This window comes from Erpetoichthys calabaricus, chromosome 6, assembly GCF_900747795.2.
Source record: "Erpetoichthys calabaricus chromosome 6, fErpCal1.3, whole genome shotgun sequence".
Taxonomy (NCBI): domain Eukaryota; kingdom Metazoa; phylum Chordata; class Cladistia; order Polypteriformes; family Polypteridae; genus Erpetoichthys; species Erpetoichthys calabaricus.
Genome location: NC_041399.2, coordinates 12,998,011 through 13,019,493, shown reverse-complemented (window position 1 = coordinate 13,019,493; position 21,483 = coordinate 12,998,011). Strand labels below are relative to the sequence as shown.

Sequence of the window (21,483 nt, the reverse complement as noted above, 5' to 3'; positions counted from 1 at the left end):
CATTAAAGTATGTATGTCACATTTTACAGATAAATCATTATTTTCATTTAAATAATGAACACTGTTAATAATTACACACAGTGGCGGAGCGGTAGTGCTGCTGCCTTGTAGGAAGTCACGTCGCTGGTGTTCCCTGCCTGGAGTTTGCATGTTTTCCTGCTGGGTTTTCACCGTGTGCTCCGGTTTCCTTCCAAAGATATGCAGATTTGGTGACACTAAAATGACTCCAGTGTATGTGTGTGCTTGTATTCACCTTGCGATGAACTGAGGCCCCATCTAGGGATTGTTTCTGCCTCCTGCCCAATGCTTGCGGAATGGACACATCCCTGGATTGATGTAATGGGTGTTCCAGGCAATTCACAACACAGCGAAGCCAAACCTGTTCTCATCGTGATAATATCTCACACTGCCACCTGGTGGATTCCTCCAGATTTATGTAAAGTACATGTAAAGTGTGTGCAAGTACGAGCAGTAAAATGCTTGTGTAGCAGGAGCATCCGCTGAAGCATGCGTCACGTCGTGTGAAGTATAAACCCGGCCTAAGAGGTAAGCCTTGTGCCCTATTGCTGGGTTCTTCATGACTGCCCCAATGCCTTCTGGGATAGCCTCCAGCCCCCCGTGACCATGCTCAGAATAAGTGGACATAGAACATGGTATGGTATGGAATGGTATAACAGTGTAAATCTCTAATAATTCTTTCTGAAATCTGATTGTACAGTGCAGCAGCTCAAAAATGGAAAGATATGAGCATAATGATAACAGCAATAAGAAAAAGAACTTGAATAATAATAAAAAATGAGATACTTTAATCCTTAGTAATCCTTTATGAAATGTGCTTCTACAATGAACCCGCTCAACAAAATGGGAACATATGAACATATTAATAACAAGAGTATTTTTTATAATTGTTTTAGCTGTTGTTATTTTTTGAGCAGTCTGTAAAACCTGCTAAACACGGGAACAAATACCTGCAGAAATCTTCTACCTCAGGTGTGACTAAACTTTACCTAACTTGCTATTGATTTAAGATGACATTTTAATGTCCTTGTGCTCTTGTACATACCAAGCTTTGAATAAAAAGACCACACTGATTAAAACCTCAAAGAGGAGAGCTGGAAGAGATCCATCTTAAACTATTAGCATTACTGTGCAGCACACCTTAGGTTTTATGGAGTCCAACTAGCCGAAGAATCTAAGCAAAGAAACATTTGCATATCACACTCTGCTGGTCACCACGCCTGATTTGATATTCAGACACCACAATGACAAATTAGAAATGAGTCCTAATAAGGCCCTTTCTCAATTCATGTACGGGAGTGTGTATGTGTGTCAAATGCCATGTGCCCTTGCTATTTCACACGTGATTAATCAGGCAAGAAAGCCCCGTCTCAAATCTGCCTTATCTAAGCCTCTAATCTTATTTCAAGGCTTGCTTTACAACAGGATTACAACTACTTAGTAACTGATAATTTGCAGTTTAGGATAAGCACAGACAGAGCACTTGAAAAGCATAGTGGTATAGCTATTCAGGCAAAGAGAGAATCCCAATGAGGAGTGAATGCTTAAGTAAACCAAGAACAGCAGCACAGTCATCTTTAATAAAGAGGCAAGTCAATAATGCTTTTATATGGCATGGACAGGGATTGAAATCTTTACAGGAGAACAAACAGCTTGTGTGAAAAAAGCACAGCTAAAACATAACAAAAACAAAACTGATAAAGAGATAAAAAAAACATAGATAGATAGATAGATAGATAGATAGATAGATAGATAGATAGATAGATAGATAGATAGATAGATAGATAGATAGATAGATAGATAGATAGACAGAAAAGGCACTATATAATCAATAGATAGATAGATAGATAGAAAAAACACTATATAATTAATAGATAGATAGATAGATAGATAGATAGATAGATAGATAGATAGATAGATAGATAGATAGATAGATAGATAGATAGATAGATAGATAGATAAGCGTAGTTGGCAGGATAAGATAGATAGATAGATAGATAGATAGATAGATAGATAGATAGATAGATAGATAGATAGATAGATAGATAGATAGATAGATAGATAGATAGATAGATAGATAGATAGATAGATAGATAGATAGATAGATAGATAGATAGACATGAAAGGATGAAAGACCAATCCACCTGGTGCAGTCTTTTTGCTGATGACATTATGTTGTGTAGCAACTGAAAAGAGGAAGTGGAGAGAAAGTTCGAAGAATGAAGAAGGGTTTTGGAAGATAAATAGGGAGAAGAAGACAGAATATCTGAGGTTTAGTGATGATCAGAATTCAGAAGTTAGCCTAAAGGGAGAGATAATGAAAAGAGTGGACACATTTAAATGCCTTGGATCAGCAGTAGTACAAGATGGATAATTAGCTACAATGATAGCCCACGGAGTGTATTGTGGATGGAGCAACTAGAAGAAGGTATCAGGAGTATTGTGTTATCAAATAATTACAGTGAAAAGTTAAAGGCCAGGTTTTTAAGACAGTGGTAGAATCAGCAATGATGTATGGAGCTGAGACATGGGCAGTAAAGGGAGTGCAGCTGATGTTAAATATGCCAGTAAGAAATGAAACAATCAGAGGTACAACAACAGTTTAAATGATATGGACATGTGATGAGGAGAGACAATGAATATGTGGGAAAAAGAGTGATGGGAATGGAAGTCCAGGTCCAGATGGAGGCCAAAGCAGAGGTGGATGGATAAAGTCAAAGAAGATCTGAAGGAAAAGGGCTTGACAAGGTGAGGAGGTACAGGACTGAGCATTATGGAGAAGGTAGATCAGGCACATCAACCACACATAGAAGTGGGAAAAGATGATGAGTAAGAAGAAGGAGAAGACTGACAAACTTCTATTAAGATAGTCTGGGTGCATCACTGAAAAATAAGACAAAGGACTGCAATAGCTGGGTTATTTGTATCCATTATAACTGAAATGACTAAAAAAGACAATCCTGAAGGGAAAGAATGCAAGAATATGAGAAACAAATCAAATGAGTGGAGACCACCAAGTCCATGAAGCTCATTTGTTTAGCCAATATCTAAGCTGTGTGATATCTATTCCCGAATGTATTAGTGTTAGTTAGGGTTATGCAGTATACTGGTACTGAAAATTTTTCCAAAAAAGAAAACATTAACATTAAAACATTAATATTATGGTGCCAGCATTTCATTAATTTTGGTACTGGAAGTAACTGATACTTTACAAGGACCTTGTTTCTAAATTCAATTGAAACTACAAGAAGGACCTTCAAAGGTGCATGGTCAGAGAATATCCTTCTGAGGTGAGAATGGGCTCATCTTAAGTCACAATTCAATAAGAAAGAGAAAGAAAGAAAGAAAGAAAGAAAGAAAGAAAGAAAGAAAGAAAGAAAGAAAGAAAGAAAGAAAGAAAGAAAGAAAGAAAGAAATCCACATTACTAATCAAAAATCCACTGTTTTTTTTTCCAAAAGCATAAGAAGAGTATCAAAAAACAAAATATGAATAAGCTTGAGACATTTCAGAAAGAAAGAAAGAAAAAAGAATATAAGAAAGAATTTTGAATTGAGCTTTATTAATCAATAATCAACAAATCATTTACAATACTATAAATAAAGCAAACAAAGAAAACCCCAACTCAACCCAAAAAGAAAACAATACTTAATTCATATGTCAAGTAAGAAAAATCAACTCACTGTCTTCAAGTTTACAAATTGCCTCATGAACACACCATTTTTCCTCAAAAAGAATTCACATTTGCAGTCATTCTGTAGAATTTATATTCCAAATACACCCTGGCTTTTACAAGTCCATGAAATATTCCTATCATGTCACGTTGTTTATTTGATTTCACTTACTCTTTTCTGGATTTATAAATGGCCAGCTTGGCTTGTCCAATGAGAAAATTTTCCAACCTGACATTCATCTTGATTAGTCTTATTTCCATGAACACCATAAATAAATACGGGCTAAGTCAGGTTAGGTTGGGGAGACTGCACTGGTACAGCGCATTGCTGCGCCCACCACACGACGAAACAGCTCGGGATCCCGGTTGGCAACTCCCCAGGCAGACACACGGTCCAGTCCCATCCACCAGAAATGACCCTCTATCTGCCGCAACCAGGTGTTATGTGGGCGTCCCCATGGCCAGGTCCAACCACTCGCGTCCTCAACAATGAATGTCCGGCGAGCCGGATCACCAACGGGGAATTGCGTCACATGACTGTAGTGCTGTAACTGACGCTCCCCTCACAATGCAGGTAATGTGCCTCATTCGGGACTCCATGAGCAACCGCTCGTTCGACACAAACTCAATAAAAAAGTATACAGTCATTAAAAGGCAAGTTAAGAGCACTAAAAACAGAGTTAATAACATTTAAAACAGGCCAAAGACAAGAGTATGAAAAAACAAAATCAACTAAGCCTGACTCACATTTCAATAAGAAAGAAAGAAAGAAAGAAAGAAAGAAAGAAAGAAAGAAAGAAAGAAAGAAAGAAAGAAAGAAAGAAAGAAAGAAAGAAAGAATGTATTGTCACACACGTGCGCATGAGGGAAGGAAGTTCTGAGGCATGCCGGGACGTGGCAGAGTGTACTGACTCTTTTTTTCCCTTGCCTGTAGACCATTCCCGGGAGATCTCACCTGGCTCTCATGACGTCACTTCCGGGACCGAGCCAATGGAAGAAGACCTTACCGGCTCCGGCCCCTGTGATGTCACCTCCGGGCTTGAACCAATGGCTGATGATCCTGAGCCAGACCCATACGACCTCACTTCCTGTCTCCCCCTATAAAAGTCTAACCGTTTCCCCTATGTGGCAGTCTTGTTTTGGACTCAGTATTATGCACTACGGTGTTCTTTATTTTGAAGAAACAACTTAGCAGCCGGGATACCATTTTATACGGGTGGCTGCCGCAACCCTTTATCAGTGTGATGTCTCGTTTATTTGACAGTATATAACTAGTTATATACATTAATACATTAACATATGCATAAATAAATAGAAGCATGGGAGAATAAATAATTTGCTGGGCCCAGTTTCTCTTGATCAAAGTATAGGAAATAGATAAATAATTAAATGCATGAATAAAGAAAGAATCTTTCTTTGAAGATTAAAACTGAAATGATAAGCACCTGTGAATTTCTGATGCGGTCCTGGATTCCACATTTGTGCGCATGCTTGTGTATGTGTGTGTGGGTGTGCGAGCGCGTGCTGCGTGGCATGTGGCCGCCTTCAGTTCTTATTAGTTTTAACTATCTGACCGTGCCCGAGGCAGCCACATTGCTGTCTGCAGATAGTCATTTACACTGCACGGGTGTACAGCTCGCTCGATTATAATTCTTTTGTTCCTTTTGTTTGCATTTTTCTGGTCTCCTAGGAACTGTTTGCTTGGGAATTCCTTTTCCTAATTTAGATTCTCCAGAAGTGTTTATTTCACAGCTTTGCAAATATGTTGTATGTACGTGCATCATTTAAAAGAGGTTCTATTTTTAAAGCTTCCAAAAGTGTGGCGCGTCAGTGGCACATCAGTGTTTCTTAGACCAGTGCACCACTGACCTGCACTATTTAAACGCACAGAAAAAAAAAAGTGAAAGATATCCCTAAAAAGTGAAAAGACTAGAAATCCAGAAGTAAATAAAAATAAAGCGTGAAAGAAAAAACAACTGCCTGGTGACAAAGGCTTATCTGTGCCCGTAATTTATGAAGCATCTCTGAGTAAGAAAACGCTCTTAACTTGCTCAAAATTCTGAGAGTGATGCAAATATGTCTCTACTCTTAGGTGTAGGAATAAAGGCAATTTATCGATATTCCTAATTTAGGTAACTAACCTTAACATCACCAGGATTTATTCTCTCAAAACTGCCAGAAGATGGAGTCCAGGCAGAGACTGGTAGGCATATTCCAGCAAAGAATGAATGCTTTGAAAAGAATGGAAAATCAATAAAATTGTAAAAAGATATGAGTTTCACAGAGATGGAACGATATTCGTAAGAAATCTTTTACATTATGCAATCTCTCCATTTGCACTGTTAGCCAAATGAAAGTGTTGGTAACGTTACGTGTAAAATGCAGCTTTGCAATAGCAACGGATTGCGTATGTCAAAACTAACTATTCCTCAAATTTCTTACCAAAGTCTGAATGCCTTTACAACATATGAAGTGCTGGGCAGCATCATACAGCCCCCCACTCCACACACATGATGTGAGGTTATATTAAAGCGGGCTGCGTTCATGCAAATCACCACGTTCATAAAGTTCATTGCCCCAAGATTCATGCGCATGTGAACCATTAGCAATATCACAGTTATCAGCACAAATGTGGTCACGGGAGCAAACTGCACTCTGAAAATGGGCGGGGCTGATGGGTGATTGACAGTGAAGTGTCACATGGGTACACTAAGCTCTGGGACATTCCCATTACCCTTCACAAGCCTGGGAAGGTTCAAGAAGGCAGGCGGAGACTCCCTGGCAGGATTTAGGATTGACTTTAAAATTCTGCTTATGGTTTATAAAGCTTTAAATAATCTTGCCCCGGCTTATATATCGGAATGTCTGACACCTTATATTCCAAATCGTAACCTCAGATCCTCAACTGAGTGTCTCCTTAGAATTCCAAGAGCAAAACTTAAAAGAAGTGGTGAGGCGGGCGGCCTTCTGCTGTTATGCACCTAAAATCTGGAATAGCCTGCCAGTAGGAATTCGCCAGGCTAATACAGTGGAGCACTTTAAAAAACTACTGAAAACACATTACTGTAACATGGCCTTCTCATAACTTCACTGTAATTTATTCCTGATACTCTGTATATCCAATTCATTATAATAACTATTCATTCAAAATCTGTACTAACCCCTACTCTCTCTTCTGTTTCCTTTTCCGGTGTCATGTTGGTGGTGGCGTGCGCCACCACCATCTACCCAAAGAACCATGATGTTCCAACAATGATGGATGGATTAAAAGCCAGAAGTCTGTATGACCATCGGCATCAAGTGACTCCGTGAAAAACCCTAACTACAAAGAGGACTACTTCATTTATGTTAGGTAGAATGCCCAAAGGGGACTGGGTGGTCTCGTGGCCTGGAACCCCTACAGATTTTATTTTTTTCTCCAGCCTTCTGGAGTTTTTTTTTTTGTTTTTTTCTGTCCACTCTGGCCATCGGACCTTACTCCTTCTTATGTTAACTAATGTTGTCTTATTTTAATTTCTTATTTTGTCTTTTATTTTTCTTCTCTTCATTATGTAAAGCACTTTGAGCTACTTTTTGTATGAAAATGTGCTATATAAATAAATGTTGTTGTTGTTGTTGTTAAGGGGACATCCTGGAAATACACAGGCATGGCACTTGACTCTGGAAAACAATCAAGAACATCCATCCATCCATCCATTTTCCAACCTGCTATATCCTAACACAGGGTCACGGGGGTCTGCCGGAGCCAACACAGGCCGCAAGGTAGGAACAAAGCCTGAGCAGGGCACCAGCTCACCACAGGGCACACACACACACACCAAGCACACACTAAGGACAATTTAGGATTACCAATGTGCCTAACCGGCATGTCTTTGGACTGTGGGAGGAAACCAACGCAGACATGGGGAGAACATGCAAAACTCCACGCAGAGAGGACCCGGGAGGTGAACCCAGGTCTCCTTACTGCGAGGCAGCAGAGCTACCCACTGCACCACCGTGCCGCCCTCAATCAAGAACAACAGAAGATGAATTGTGACTTCAGAAACAGTGTCATGGCTAGTTTCAGGATAACTGTTACTTCATGTGGCGTTTCCCATTGCTTGAACAATGGGAAGAAGATTCTTCGGGAAGTACGACTGTGGATCATTCATCCATCCATTCATTTTCCAACCCGCTGAATCCGAACACAGGGTCACGGGGGTCTGCTGGAGCCAATCCCAGCCATCACAGGGCAGGAACCAATCCTGGGCAGGGTGCCAACCCACAGCAGGACACACACAAACACACACCAAGCACACACTAGGGCCAATTTAGAATCGCCAATCCACCTAACCTGCATGTCTTTGAACTGTGGGAGGAAACCGGAGCGCCCAGAGGAAACCCACGCAGACACGGAGAGAACATGCAAACTCCACGCAGAGAGGATCCGGGAGGCGAACCCAGGTCTCCTTACTGCGAGGCAGCAGCGCTACCCACTGCACCACCGTGCCACCCTCAATCAAGAACAACAGAAGATGAATTGTGACTTCAGAAACAGTGTCATGGCTAGTTTCAGGATAACTGTTACTTCATGAGGCGTTTCCTATTACTGGAACAATGGGAAGAAGATTCTTCGAGAAGTACGACTGTGGATCATTTGTTATTAAATAAATATGCCTGTTATTGATCTTTAACTCTTATTCACTCTTTCTGTCTCAGTCTTTCTTTCATGGTGCTCATTACAGTATTATTATTGATGTAGCTGTGAAGTGGTAACAGTTACATGCATCTTAGCAAATTATCTTATTGTGTTCTACTCCTTCTTCCTCTTTGATTATTATTATCATTATTATTGTGATGATGATGATGATGATGATGATGATTAATATTCACCATCAGGAAAAGCGGATGGAAAAAGGAGATGATATACTTCTTCTTCTTCTTCTTCTTCTTCTTCTTCTTCTTCTTCTTCTTCATATTATTATCTTTGTGGTGCAGCCTTAGTATCAGAAAACTAAAAAGCATCACTATTATTTCCAAGAAAACTACAAAACGTCATCCTGAGTACCCCTTTGCAGGATGGGGTTCCATAAAACATCATTCATTCTCAAACATGAACTCCTGCTCCTAGCTGGGATGGGTGAAGGACACTTTCTCTTTAGTTCTTATGTCCTACTCTGAGGTAGGACAATTTTTTTCCTTAGTAAAACTGTGCAATTCCTGGGAGGAATTCCGAGACGCTTGATAAACATAAGCATTGGAGTTAAAGTACATTCCTTCACTGAGTAGTCCCCACGTAGGAGAGAGAAACTGTTTGTGTATCACATCATAACATCTTTTGACCAACTTAATCCAATCCGAGGTTATGGAGGCCAAAGCCTTTTCTAGCAGTACTGGAAATAAGGCCCTAAATAGACCTACGGGTGCCAGTCCATTGCAATGGGCAAACTATTTGATTCTGTTAAATTGTAAAATTAAGCCAGAAATCACTAAAGCGTATCAGTTATCTTTACTTTAAGCATGTAGAGCACAACCAGAAGATTTCACGCACACTTCAAGAAAAGTGTTTTTATGTTGTAATAGCCGGAAGGGATGGGTTGGCTTCCCAAATGTGGATTGCTAGACCCTTGCCCAGCCAGAAGTCCCATATAATGGAAGAACAAGGAAAAGACCGACTACCAGGCTGTATACTCCTCCTGTACGCTAGGTGGCAGAATTCCTTTGTTATATCATCTATGTACATACAAGCAGGGCAACTTGTTCTGTAGGGCAGTCCTGCAAGGGGGCCATGGGTGCCTCCAGAGGGAGCTACCAAGAGTTTGTATCCCTACATTGGGTGGCTCCTGCCTGACCCAGAAGTGCCTTCTCTGGGTAATGTTGTGGCAGCAGAAATACTACCAGGTCTGGCATAATGGGAGCCGCATCACTTCACCAGGGAATCAGAAGAGGAGCAGGACAAAGGAAGATGGACAGAAAGAGTAGTGTTCATTGTGGAAGAGAACCTGTAAAGGTATCCTGAGCAGGGTCTGTTGTGGTGAAGTTGTGTTTGGGGTCTGGGGCTCTGTTAACACCTCCTACAGACCACAATGCAACAAGCAGTTTATTGTGTCTACCGCCAAGAAACATAATGATCTCATAAAGTCGTAGGAATTAGAAAGTGACAATTGGACTTACCATTCAATGACATGCATGTACCGTAAGCCAAAACAATCAGCCTTCCATTTTAAAGGTCAAAAACTAAAATCCCACCGCTGGCTCTTAATGTGCTAATCCTTTCACCTCCTAACATCTTTAGCACTTAAACATACACACATCCCTATTTTTGCAGATATTTCGCACAGGATGTTTTCAAGTCGTCAACCAAAGTCTAATGTTAGATAAACAGCACCTGAGTGAATAAATAACACATTTTTTTCATTTAGGCCATTTATGGAATGAAGAAATATACTCATAAGCAACTGGCACTGTGTTAAAAAAAAAGTCCTTGCCCTTTATAATTGACTGGTGGCACCATCTTCACCTGTAACGGCCAAGCTCTTCCTAAAATTCAGTATCAGTTTTGCTATATTGCTGTGGAAGAATTTTGATCCACTCCTCCCTATAGAGATGCTATAGAACCACTGGTAGATTTCCATGAACGATCTGCATAATCATTTCAGGTCCTGCTATTGTATCTGTTGGATTTAGGTCCGGACTTTAACTTGTCCAGTCCAACACTTTAATTTTTGCTTCATTTCAGCCATCCTAATATGGATGTGCTTTTATGTGTTATTGTCCTGCAGCGCAGTGTCAGCCAACTAAATTTCAGTCTCAGTTTACAGACAGATGACTGGATATTCCCTGTTAAGAATTTTATGATACAGAGCAGAATTCACAGCTCCCTCAAAAAGACAAAAATGTTCAGGTCCTGAGGAAGCAAAGCATTCTCACATTATCATCACACTACTTGCCACCATATCTGACTGTTACTGTGATGTTCATACTGTAGAATGCTCTGTCTGCCATATGCAGAACATGACAGGACCCACTTTATCCAAATTGTTTTACTTTTGTCTCATTCATCCATAATTCCAAGGTTCTTGTCCATCCAGGTCTTTCTCACCTATGCCCACTACTACACTGGCAGCTGACCCTGAAGCAAAAGACCTGTGACTGAAATGACATGGTCTTGTTAAAAAATGACTGTAAGTTCAGCAAATCCTTCACTAACCCAATCCTTACCATATTTTCTAATGTTGTGCAAGACATCATTACACAAGGAATCCTCCTTGAATATCAAACCTTCGGCTATGTCCACATTACTACATTTTCATTTTAAAAACATTGGTTTAAAATGAAAATAATCTTTGTTCTCACTAGTATTTTCACAAGTTTACAAAAGCCTCTCTGTCTGCACTACAATGATCAAAAATGTATATGACATGCGCCTACTTGACATGTGTGCAGTTTTTCATTGAGAGTGAACATAAAGGTCTTACCGATACCAACAATCTTGAAGGGATTTTATTGTAAAACTGTAGCAATCTGTAAATTATCAGAAATTTAAAAGCACATAGGTAATCAACACATCAAGTGCAATGGAAAGCAACTCTTTTATGTCACAGTGTAGCATAAACCAATCAGAGAATGTGTTTTCAAAAATGTCCATTTTTAGCCGTTCCACACAGAAACACTGAGAAGGCATTTTCCGTAGTATATGGTTCTGGACAGTGTTTTCAAAAATCTCCATTTTCAAGGGTTGGAAACCATGAGGAAGTATGCACAAAAGGAAGCTAATGTCAGAGATTTTAAAGGGAAACGTAAAAGTGTAGACAGGGCCTATATCTTCTTTCATCTTCAATCTATCTATCTATCTATCTATCTATCTATCTATCTATCTATCTATCTATCTATCTATCTATCTATCTATCTATCTATCTATCTATCTATCTATCTATCTATCTATCTATCTATCTATCTATCTATCTATCTATCTATCTATCCATCCATCCATTGGCACTAATAGCTGTAATATATTTTTGTATAGTGCCTTTTCTCTGTATTTCTAACCTGAAAAAATCAGAATATTAAAGTGCATACTTGATATCTTTTATTAATCCTTAAGGTTCTTTTTCAGAGTATATTAAAAGTCAAATTTGCACATTACAAAATGACTGATCAGACCTTAATATTCCCAGGAGTGCAAGACATTAATGGCATTTTATGCACTGTTAGAGATAAGCTATTAAACTGTTTTTCTTTCTTTCAAAATACTTGATGCTTTTGTAAAACATTTTCTATGCATTATTAATAATTACAAAATTAATGGAATAAACCTATGTATAAATTATAATCTATCTAAATGTCTATGAGTGGGCATTGTGATAGACCGTTACTCTATCCAGAGTTATTTCTTCATTTATGTTGGTGGAATAGTTTCTGACCACCCATGGACCATGCAGCATATCTATCTATCTATCTATCTATCTATCTATCTATCTATCTATCTATCTATCTATCTATCTATCTATCTATCTATCTATCTATCTATCTATCTATCTATCTATCTATCTATCTATCTATCTATCTATCTATCTATCTATCTATCTATCTATCTATCTATCATATAGTGCCTTCTCTATCTGTCTATCTATCTATCTATCTATCTATTGTAGATGGTATCCCGATCAGGAAGGTGGGTGGCTCTTTACCATGATGGGATTCCATAAGGGAAGGATCTGGACAGACAGGCATCCCAGCTGGATTGGTCGCAGGTTCCTTTCCTGGCCAGCAAGATATAATGGAAGAACAGGGAAGAACTGTCTCTTGTGGCCATGTAGTCCCTTAGTATTCCAAATGGCAACATCCCTCAGGCAAAGCTCCCATTTTTACACCCTCAGGGCACTTTGGGAATTGCAGTCCTAATGGACAGCCCTGTCGGAGAATGTTAGTCCCGGCAGAAGGAGTTGTGGGGAGAGAACTCACACACTTTTAACAAGTTTCCACCTGACCCAGAAGTTCTTCCAGGGTGTAATTATGTGGCACCGGAAGTACTTACAGGTCTGGCATAAAAGAAGCTGCTCGACCTTACCCTGGTGAGTTGGAGTTGGGAGGTAGAGGACAAGGCTCACCTGGAGGAGAGTCAAGGAGAATTGTTATTGGAATCATGCTTGGGAGTATTTGATTTGGAAAAAGAACCTGAAAATCTACACTCTTAAAATTAAAGGTGCGAGAGTGGTTCATCAGAGCGACGCCATAGGGGAAACCATTTCTGGTTCTCAAAAAACCCATCCACATGAAGGTTTCAGAAAAAAACTTGTATTCATTTAGATCTGTAACAGGCTTCTAATTTCTCTTTTTGTATATCAAAGTCGCTGGTGCAGAGCTTTCTCACCATACAGCCAATCACTAACTAGTAAGATAAGCTGCATTTTGTCAAAGTTGCGAATGACATAACAACCGAGTTGACCACGCTCCAGTAAAACATTCAGAAAACCATTATGAACATGTTCAAGAAAACCGTTGTTGTGCTTGCTCCACCGGAATAATCAGCAGTTGACAACAATGCATTATGTTGCATTTTGCATATCCAGACACTGTAACATCACGTCCACAGACAGAAGCTGGACAGCAGTGTGTGTATGACTGATTTAAGAGACACAAATGGACAGACCTGCTAATAAATTGTATAATACTACAGCTTTAAGAGTTCACATCGTACGTCGCCATCATGGATTGACGTCATAGTCTGAAGTCGGACAAACTCGGACTTGACAGACCGTCATTTTCCGAGTTGGAAATTCAACTTAAAGGTGAGTTCCAGTTGAGAGTTCCGATTAGAAACTCAGAAATTCTGACCTGCCGCTTCAAATGGAAAGGAGCATAAGAGATCAATGTGTGTATTGGTAAAATGTCGACTAACGTTAGCAGCCATTAATGACATGTATCAGTCCTGCAGTTTATATGAAAGTAATAATAGTCATGTGTCAGCTACTGTAGGTAATGTGACATCTGATAATATCTGATAAACACTCGATATCAGAACTGTTACACATAACGCTACTCCACTGCTACTCCAGTAAACTGCTAGCTTTAGTGTAGTAGTAGTTGACGTAACGTTAGCTGGCTTACTGTAAGTTGGACAAATTTATATTTGCTTCTTTGTGGTTTCATTTATTTTTTTTGTTTTGTTTTTTCCTTTTCTGTTCTCCTGATTGGTGTTCACTTGAAGTTATCCCTTTGCTGAAAATTATCACAATTGGTGGCTGACAACGACATCAATTTGACAATTTATGAAACAGCAATAACCCCAACAGAGTCAAGCTGTGGACCTCCAGAGCTCCTCTTCACTGAGGAAGTCATCGCTTTACCTTATACTTTAGTGATGTTACGTGACACGCCCAGTCACACTATAGCTGAGATTAAGGTTGTGGGAGGAGTTATCTGACTCACGTCAAGTAAACCAAGTGATAAAAACATGCAACCCAATCGACTGTCCAGCAGACCTCCAGATTTGTGTGCCATCAATGTGTAGGAAGAGGTGTGATTGGTTAACTGTCACGAAACTGAAGCACATCAGTGTATGTCATCAGCAGAGCTCGTCTTCTGTTGTAGAGTTGTGGCCAAAAGTTTTGAGAATGACGCAAATATTAATTTTCACAAAGTTTGCTGCCTCATTTTTTAGGATGGCAATTTACATTTACTCCAGAGTGTTATGAAGAGCGATCAGATGATTTGCAATAAATTGCAAAGTCCCTCTTTGCCATGAAAATGAACTTAATCATAAAAACCCATTTCCACTGCTGTTGTGAAGAAGGCTTCAGGGCGACCAAGAAAGTCCAACAGGTGCCAGGACCGTCTTCTAAAGTTGATTCAGCTGCGGGCACCACCAGTGCAGAGTTCGCTCAGGAATGGCAGCAGGCAGGTGTGAGTGAGGTGAAGACTTTTGGAGGACAGCCTGGTGGGTGTCAAGAAGGGTATCAAAGAAGCCAACAAAAAAATCAGGGACAGACTGATATTCTGCAAAAGCTACAGGGATTGGACTGTTGAGGACTGCTGGGGTCAAGTCATTTTCTCCGATTATTCCCCTTTCCGGAAAAAAGAAAAGGTGAGCGGCGTTACCATCAGTCCTGTGTCATGCCAACAGTAAAGAATCCTGAGACCATTCATGTGTGGGGTTCCTTCTCACTCACAATTTGGCCTAAGAACACAGCCATGAATAAAGAATGGGACCAAAACATTTTCCGACAGTAACTTCTCCCAACCATCCAAGAACAGTTTGATGACCCACAATGCCATTTCCAGCATGATGGAGCACCGGGCCATAAGGCAAAAGTGAGAACTAAGTGGTTCAGGGAACAAAACATCAAAATTTTGGGGTCCATGGCCTGGAAACTCTCCAGACCTTAATCCTATTGAGAACTTGTGGTCAATCCTCAAGAGGCTGGTGGACAAACAGAAACCCACCAAATCTGTCAAACTCCAGGAATTGATTATGCAAGAATGGGCTGGCATCAGTCAGGATATGGCCCAGAAGTTGATTGACAAGGCGAATTGCAGAGGTCTTGAAAAAGCAAGAAGGGCCAACACTGCAAATATGGACACTTTGCATAAACGTAATGTAATTGTCAATAAAAGCCTTTGAAACTTATGAAATGCTTGTAATTCTACTTCAGTCTACCATAGAAACATCTGACAAATAGATCTAAAAACAGTGAAGCAGCAAACTTTGTGAAAACCAAAACTTGTGTCATTCTCAAAACTTTTGGCCATGACTGTAACACTAGGCTGTTTGAAACGTGTACCTTGGTGCATAAACTTAGTAGCCCATCAATTTGCAATAGACTTCCAGTTAATAATTATGGGATATGCAACAGTGTATCAGTTCACAATATTATACATTGTAAGGTTTCTAAACTGTTTTGGGGCTCGCAGCAACAGGACTACATGCTGAAGAGCGTACCGAAGCGTGACCGCCTCGTCTGTGGAAGACAGTATATCAGTCATGGGGCAACCGCAGGCTCCTAGTGCTGTAACAGCTCGGCGCAAAAACAAATCCAAAAAGATTGCGGTCTCGCTATGAGCCCCTGCCATTGATGGGTGATGCAAGGAATACTGTAAATGTAGGGTATTACTTGGCCACTAACCTGGTCACGACCCTGCCTGACTGCTGTGTCAGTGTATAGGAGAGTGGCAGATCTACAATAAATAACCGTGCTGTTCCTGTTTTAAGCTGAATAAAGCTGGTTTTTCTAAAGTACTGAGACTCAGCCTCGTGTTTTGGGGTGCAAGACAGGGACTCATGCTTCACAATATATGCGTACCGATGTGTTTCGTTCGCTTGAAAGTTTACAATGTGAAAAGCAGCCAAACTAACTGGTGTGGCCACTAGAGGCGCTGTTGCCCCGCTAAACCCACCAGACAGACGTCCAGGTCACACGTGTAAAAGCACCAAGAACATTTCTTTAATATTTTTCTTCAGAACTAGTGCACAATGCAACCGTACACTCCACAAATCACAAATTAATAATCAATAACAATAATCCTCCTCTCCTCCCAGCAGCTCCGTCACTCTACCACCCAACTCCAGCTCTCCTTGCTGGGTTTCCCAAAGTCCTTTAAATAGTCCATGACCCGGAAGTGTTTCTTCTCCGGGTCATCTGCACACCCTCATTCCTCAAGTAGCCCAGAATTACTGCGGGCTTCCATCCTCATGCCTCCAAAGTACCTCCGGGTCGTAATAACAGTAGGAGTCCCCAAGTTCCTTGTGAGCTCCCCCTGTCGGCACCCATGGCACCCAACAAGGCTGAGGAAACGGACTCCATGTCCCATGATGCCCTGAGGGAATCTGGGAAACCATTTCCGTCCAGGGGAGCTACCATCTAGTGTCCCGGGGGAGGCAGTGTCCTAAAAAGCCTGCTCTTCCTCCTTTTTTCTGTTCAGGGACGTCCCGGCCAGACTGAAACGTCGGCCGTCCCTCACACTGGGTATTGAAATAACGAAACAAAATGTCCCCTGATTTGGAACAAAGCAAACGAATGAGTGTGAAAATGAATTAAAATTCAAAAGGAACCAAACAATAAACTGGAGAAGAATTTACGCCTAGACTGTAGTATAGCCAACAGAGCAGGGCTAAAGATGATCCTGTTTTGGGCATACTGAATTGTTAAATATATTCCCTAATTAAACTGTTACTATAAACAGGCACTGGTCTTCAGATTACTTTTCTCCCATTATCTGTGTCTCACTGGTTATGATGTAAAATATATAACAATCAATAACGGTGTACTACATGATAACGAGCAGTGAATACACTTGACTTATATTTTTCCTCCTCTTTCTCTGTTCATTTATCATTCGTTTGCTCAGAGGTTGATACGCTTGCTGTTTCCTGAACAGCTCTTCTTTTCTCCACCCTAGCGGCCTGCTTCTTCTCTTCTTTCGTCGACATCTTTTCACATTAACTGATTAAGTCAGTTTTTTTCACTTAATTTTTCACTTAAGCTGGCACTTAAGTCTTTAATCTGCCTCAAGAATGATTTAAGATATAAAGAGGTAGGGAAAGTGACGGCGAAGGTGGTAGGGAATGAGAACGGCGCCCATACGCATGTGCCACACGGCCACCCTACTTCCGGGAGTTGATTCTACAATAAAATAAAATAAAAAATAAAAAAAGAAATAACCTTGGAGGTCAATCATCACCCGAAAGCGGACAGTAGAGGTCACATAGTATATGTGTACCAAATTTCAGGTCAATAAGTCAAACGGTTTGCGAGCTACACGTGATTTAAAATCCTGGACAGACAGACGGACAGCCATGGTAGCGTATTATATAGGAAGATAACATACTGTTAAAGCGATCAGGTCTGGCTCGGAGTGCTCTCACTCTCGAGCGTCGGTCAGAATGAGACCCCACCTTCTGTGAGTGCCTCCGATTTATAGTCTTCCAACCCGGGAGGTTGTTCTGAATTGGCAACTGTGTGAGTGTGGGTGTGTATGCACACTGGCAATGTACGACGACACGAGCACACAACTTACATGAACACTCACGATTCAAACACTCGGATTCAACTGACATTTACAAATTTTATTCATAAAAAGGTGGTACACCGGGCTGTCTATCTCTTTAACTAGATATTGAATATAAAAACTCAAGATTTTTTTCTACATACAAATTTTGTTCAGTTGAGATTTTCGGAGGCAACACGGAACTTGAGATATTTGAACTCGGGACAGTCCCGCTCAAATCGCAACAGGGTGAGACTAGTGAGCAAAGGAGCAGGAAAGAGGCAAGCAGGTTGAAGATGGGCTTGTTTTATTATTTTGGGGGTGTCCATTGCACAGTGGGAGGATATAATTTAAATTGCACCATTCAGAATAAAGAAAAACAGTCACCTCTTGTGGACTCATCAGGGAAAGCGAAGATAGTGAGCACGACTTACTCTGGGAAAAGAAATCAGGCAGAGCAGCCGAAAATGACAGTTTTGCATGGCGGTGGTCTATTAGGATGCCCACTTTCTACACGCCATGCTTGTCAAAAGGGTTAATTTTAGTCATAGGGGCATTTTCTTAGATTTCAAACTTTCAGCCTTACCTCTTCAGTTACAAGGAGCTATTCAATAAATATTAAATTGCTTTTCAAAATAAAAAGAAACTGAAAAGGGAAAACCCATCAGTTGCACATTTTAGGTTTGTGTGCCAGCGATTTGCGGCCTTTGCTCCCATTTGAATGGCTTGTAAGAAGAAAAAAAAAAAAGAGTAAAGAGATTCACATTAACGCTTGTCCTTTCAATAAAAACATCGACATCCCTCAAGTAAATGAAAAACTCCACAACACGTTGGGATTTTCTTTTTTAGTGCAGGAGGGAGCTGCTGCTCTGCATATATCCAAATTCGGACATCTTATCACCTTCATCCAGCTTTCTCGGTCCACAGAGATGTTGCTTTTGCTCTCGGTCCCCCTTCAGTGCCTTGGCTCCAAGACTCGTGCCAGCGTGATTTAATACATTTGCTCCTACAACCATATGACACAACAAGTATGCGCCAACCCCTCCCCGCTGTGAACTGTCTCCGTACTCACATGGGAGAGCTGTAAATGGAGAGCACACGCTGCGGCTTGCATCTGGTTATCAGACGAAAGGAGGAGACTGCCCAAAGCATATGGCACAGTTACACGAGATGGACATTATTACTTTCTGCAAAATGGGGAGGCTTGCTTAACAAGCAAGCAGAGGGATGGGACGCAATGTTCCCATCTGAAGCAGTTCCCATTCAGTATTCATTTCAAATAATCTAACTGCTGTTACACGTGTAAAATGGCCCACAAGCAAGCGCTAGTCAGTGTAATTGGATTAAAACAAAAGCTGCCTAGAGAAAAAATATCCTTGTACTGTATTTACTGTATACTGGGCAGAGTGGTTTCCCTGCGGCTAGGGATCTGTGCAATCGGAGAGGCTGATGGATCAAAAACGTTCTACTCCATTGGGCCCTTGAGCAAGGCCCTTAACTTGCAATCACTTCGTCCTGGGTTTGAAGTTAATCTGCATCCAGGTCCACCAACATGCAGGGAAAACCCAGGGGTTGGTGGCAGGATTGGTACTCCAGCCACTGTAAAGAAAAAACTCACACTGTTCCAGTGTGTAGCTGTGGTGGCACCCATTGCACGGCTGCACTCGGTTCCCAATCCGTGTGTTTTCTCGTGTGGTGGATGCGGCAATGTGCTATAATCAGCGTATGATCCCAACCAACAAACTGTATACATATATACAGTATATAAAGATATATATCTGTTTACATATGTGACACAGTACCTGCCACGACACGTGTTTTGCCCATCAGACAGGACGGAGTGGTGGCTCTGAGGCTAGGGATATGCACTGGCAATCGGAAGGTTGCCGGTTCGAATCCTCTAAATGCCAAAAGGGACTCTGCTCTGTTGGGCACTTCAGCAAGGCCCTTAACCTGCAATTGCTGAGCGCTTTGAGTAGTGAGAAAAGCGCTATATAAATGCAAAGAATTATTATTATTATTATCAGATATACACCATTGCTTCCCCTTATGGGGACCGACCAACCAGAAGCGTTACCTGGTAGGTAACCATCCAAATAATCAGATTGCGATTCAGACATATGAATGAAATACTCCGATCTTCACCCTGTGAACCTGCCACCGTGGCTTAACGTCAGAGGCTTCGCCTCAGGCACTGACGTCTGTGGTTTGATCCCCGCAAGGGGAAGCAAAGGTGCGTACATCTGATGAGCCCCAATAAGGACGAAACACGTGTTGCGTACTCCTTGTATTGTTTGCCAGATACTGTATCACATATCTATGATCTGCTCCTCCCGACTGAGAGGACGTGCCGGATATTTGCCGACTGGCCAACCAATCACAAGTGTTACCTGGTAGGTAACCACATAATAATCAGATTGTGATTGAGACCTATGAATGTAATACTGTACTGTGATCTTCACCCTGTCAAGTAAGCGAACCAGCCACTGTGGCACAATGTGGCACAAAGTGCTGATGTCTGAGGTTCGATTCCCGTAAGGGGGAATCAAAAGTGCATACATCTGACAAGCCCCAGTTAGGGTGAAACACGTGTCATGTACTCTTTGTATTGTTTGCCAGGTACTGTATCACATAACTGTCACCTGCTTCTCACACTCAGAGGACGTGGTGGAAGTTTGCCACCTGGCTGACCAATCACAAGCGTTACCTGGTAGGTAACCACCTAATAATCAGATTGTGATTCAGAAGTATGAATTTTTACATATACGCTCACACACACACACACACACGCACACACACACACACACACACACACACACACACACACACACAGTGTATGGACATTTTAGAGTATATCACACTGTTTGGACATTTTATATATTATGCACTGTTTGTTGCTGGAAATCCATTAAGTGAGCAAATGAATAATGTTTCTTAAAATAGTTTTTTATTCCTAAGCTTTCGATTCCTACTAAGGAACCATCATCAGAGCAAAATGATTAGACTTACAAGAACCCAAGGCAATATATACCATATAAGGAGAAGGTGGAGGTGGGATTACATCAGGGATCGACTCTGAGCCCTTTCTTATTTGCAATGGTGATGGACAGGTTGACAGATGAGATTAGACAGGAGTCCCTGTGGACTATGATGTTTGTTGATGACATTGAGATCTGTAGCGATAGTAGGGAGCAGGTTGAGGAGACCCTGGAGAGGTGGAGATATGCTCTAGAGAGGAGAGGAATGAAGGTTAGAGAAAGAGAAGGTCTACAGGATGGTAGTGAGACCAGCTATGTTATATGGGTTGGAGACGGTGGCACTGACCACAAAACAGGAGACAGGGCTGGAGGTGGCAGAGTTAAAGATGCTAAGATTTGCTTTGGGTGTGACGAGGAAGGACAGGATTAGAAATGAGGACATTAGAGGGTCAGCTCAGGTTGGACGGTTGGGAGACAAAGTCAGAAAGGCGAGATTGCGTTGGTTTGGACATGTGCAGAGGAGAGATGCTGAGTATATTGGGAGAAGGATGTTAAAGATAGAGCTGCCAGGAAAATGGAAATGAGGAATCCCTAAGAGAAGGTTTATGGGTGTGGTGAGAGAGGACATGCAGGTGATGGGTGTGACAGAGCAAGATGCAGAGGATAGAAAGATATGGAAGAAGATGATCCACTGTGGCAACCCCTAATGGGAACAGCCGAAAGAAGAAGAAGAAGGAGAGGAGGAGAGATGGATGTTGGGGGATTGATGAGGTGGGGTTAGGAGGGTGTTGGTCATAAAGTCTTATTTATTATTTGCATGTTCTTCTTTTCAAGCCGGGTTCATGCTGGGT

At 41.2% G+C, this 21,483-nt stretch overlaps 1 protein-coding gene across 1 annotated transcript in view; it reads right to left on the bottom strand.

Annotated features, from left to right (window-relative positions):
* LOC114653209 (cadherin-7-like) overlaps positions 1–21,483 on the bottom strand; it is a 322,615-nt gene that overhangs the window by 285,953 nt on the left and 15,179 nt on the right.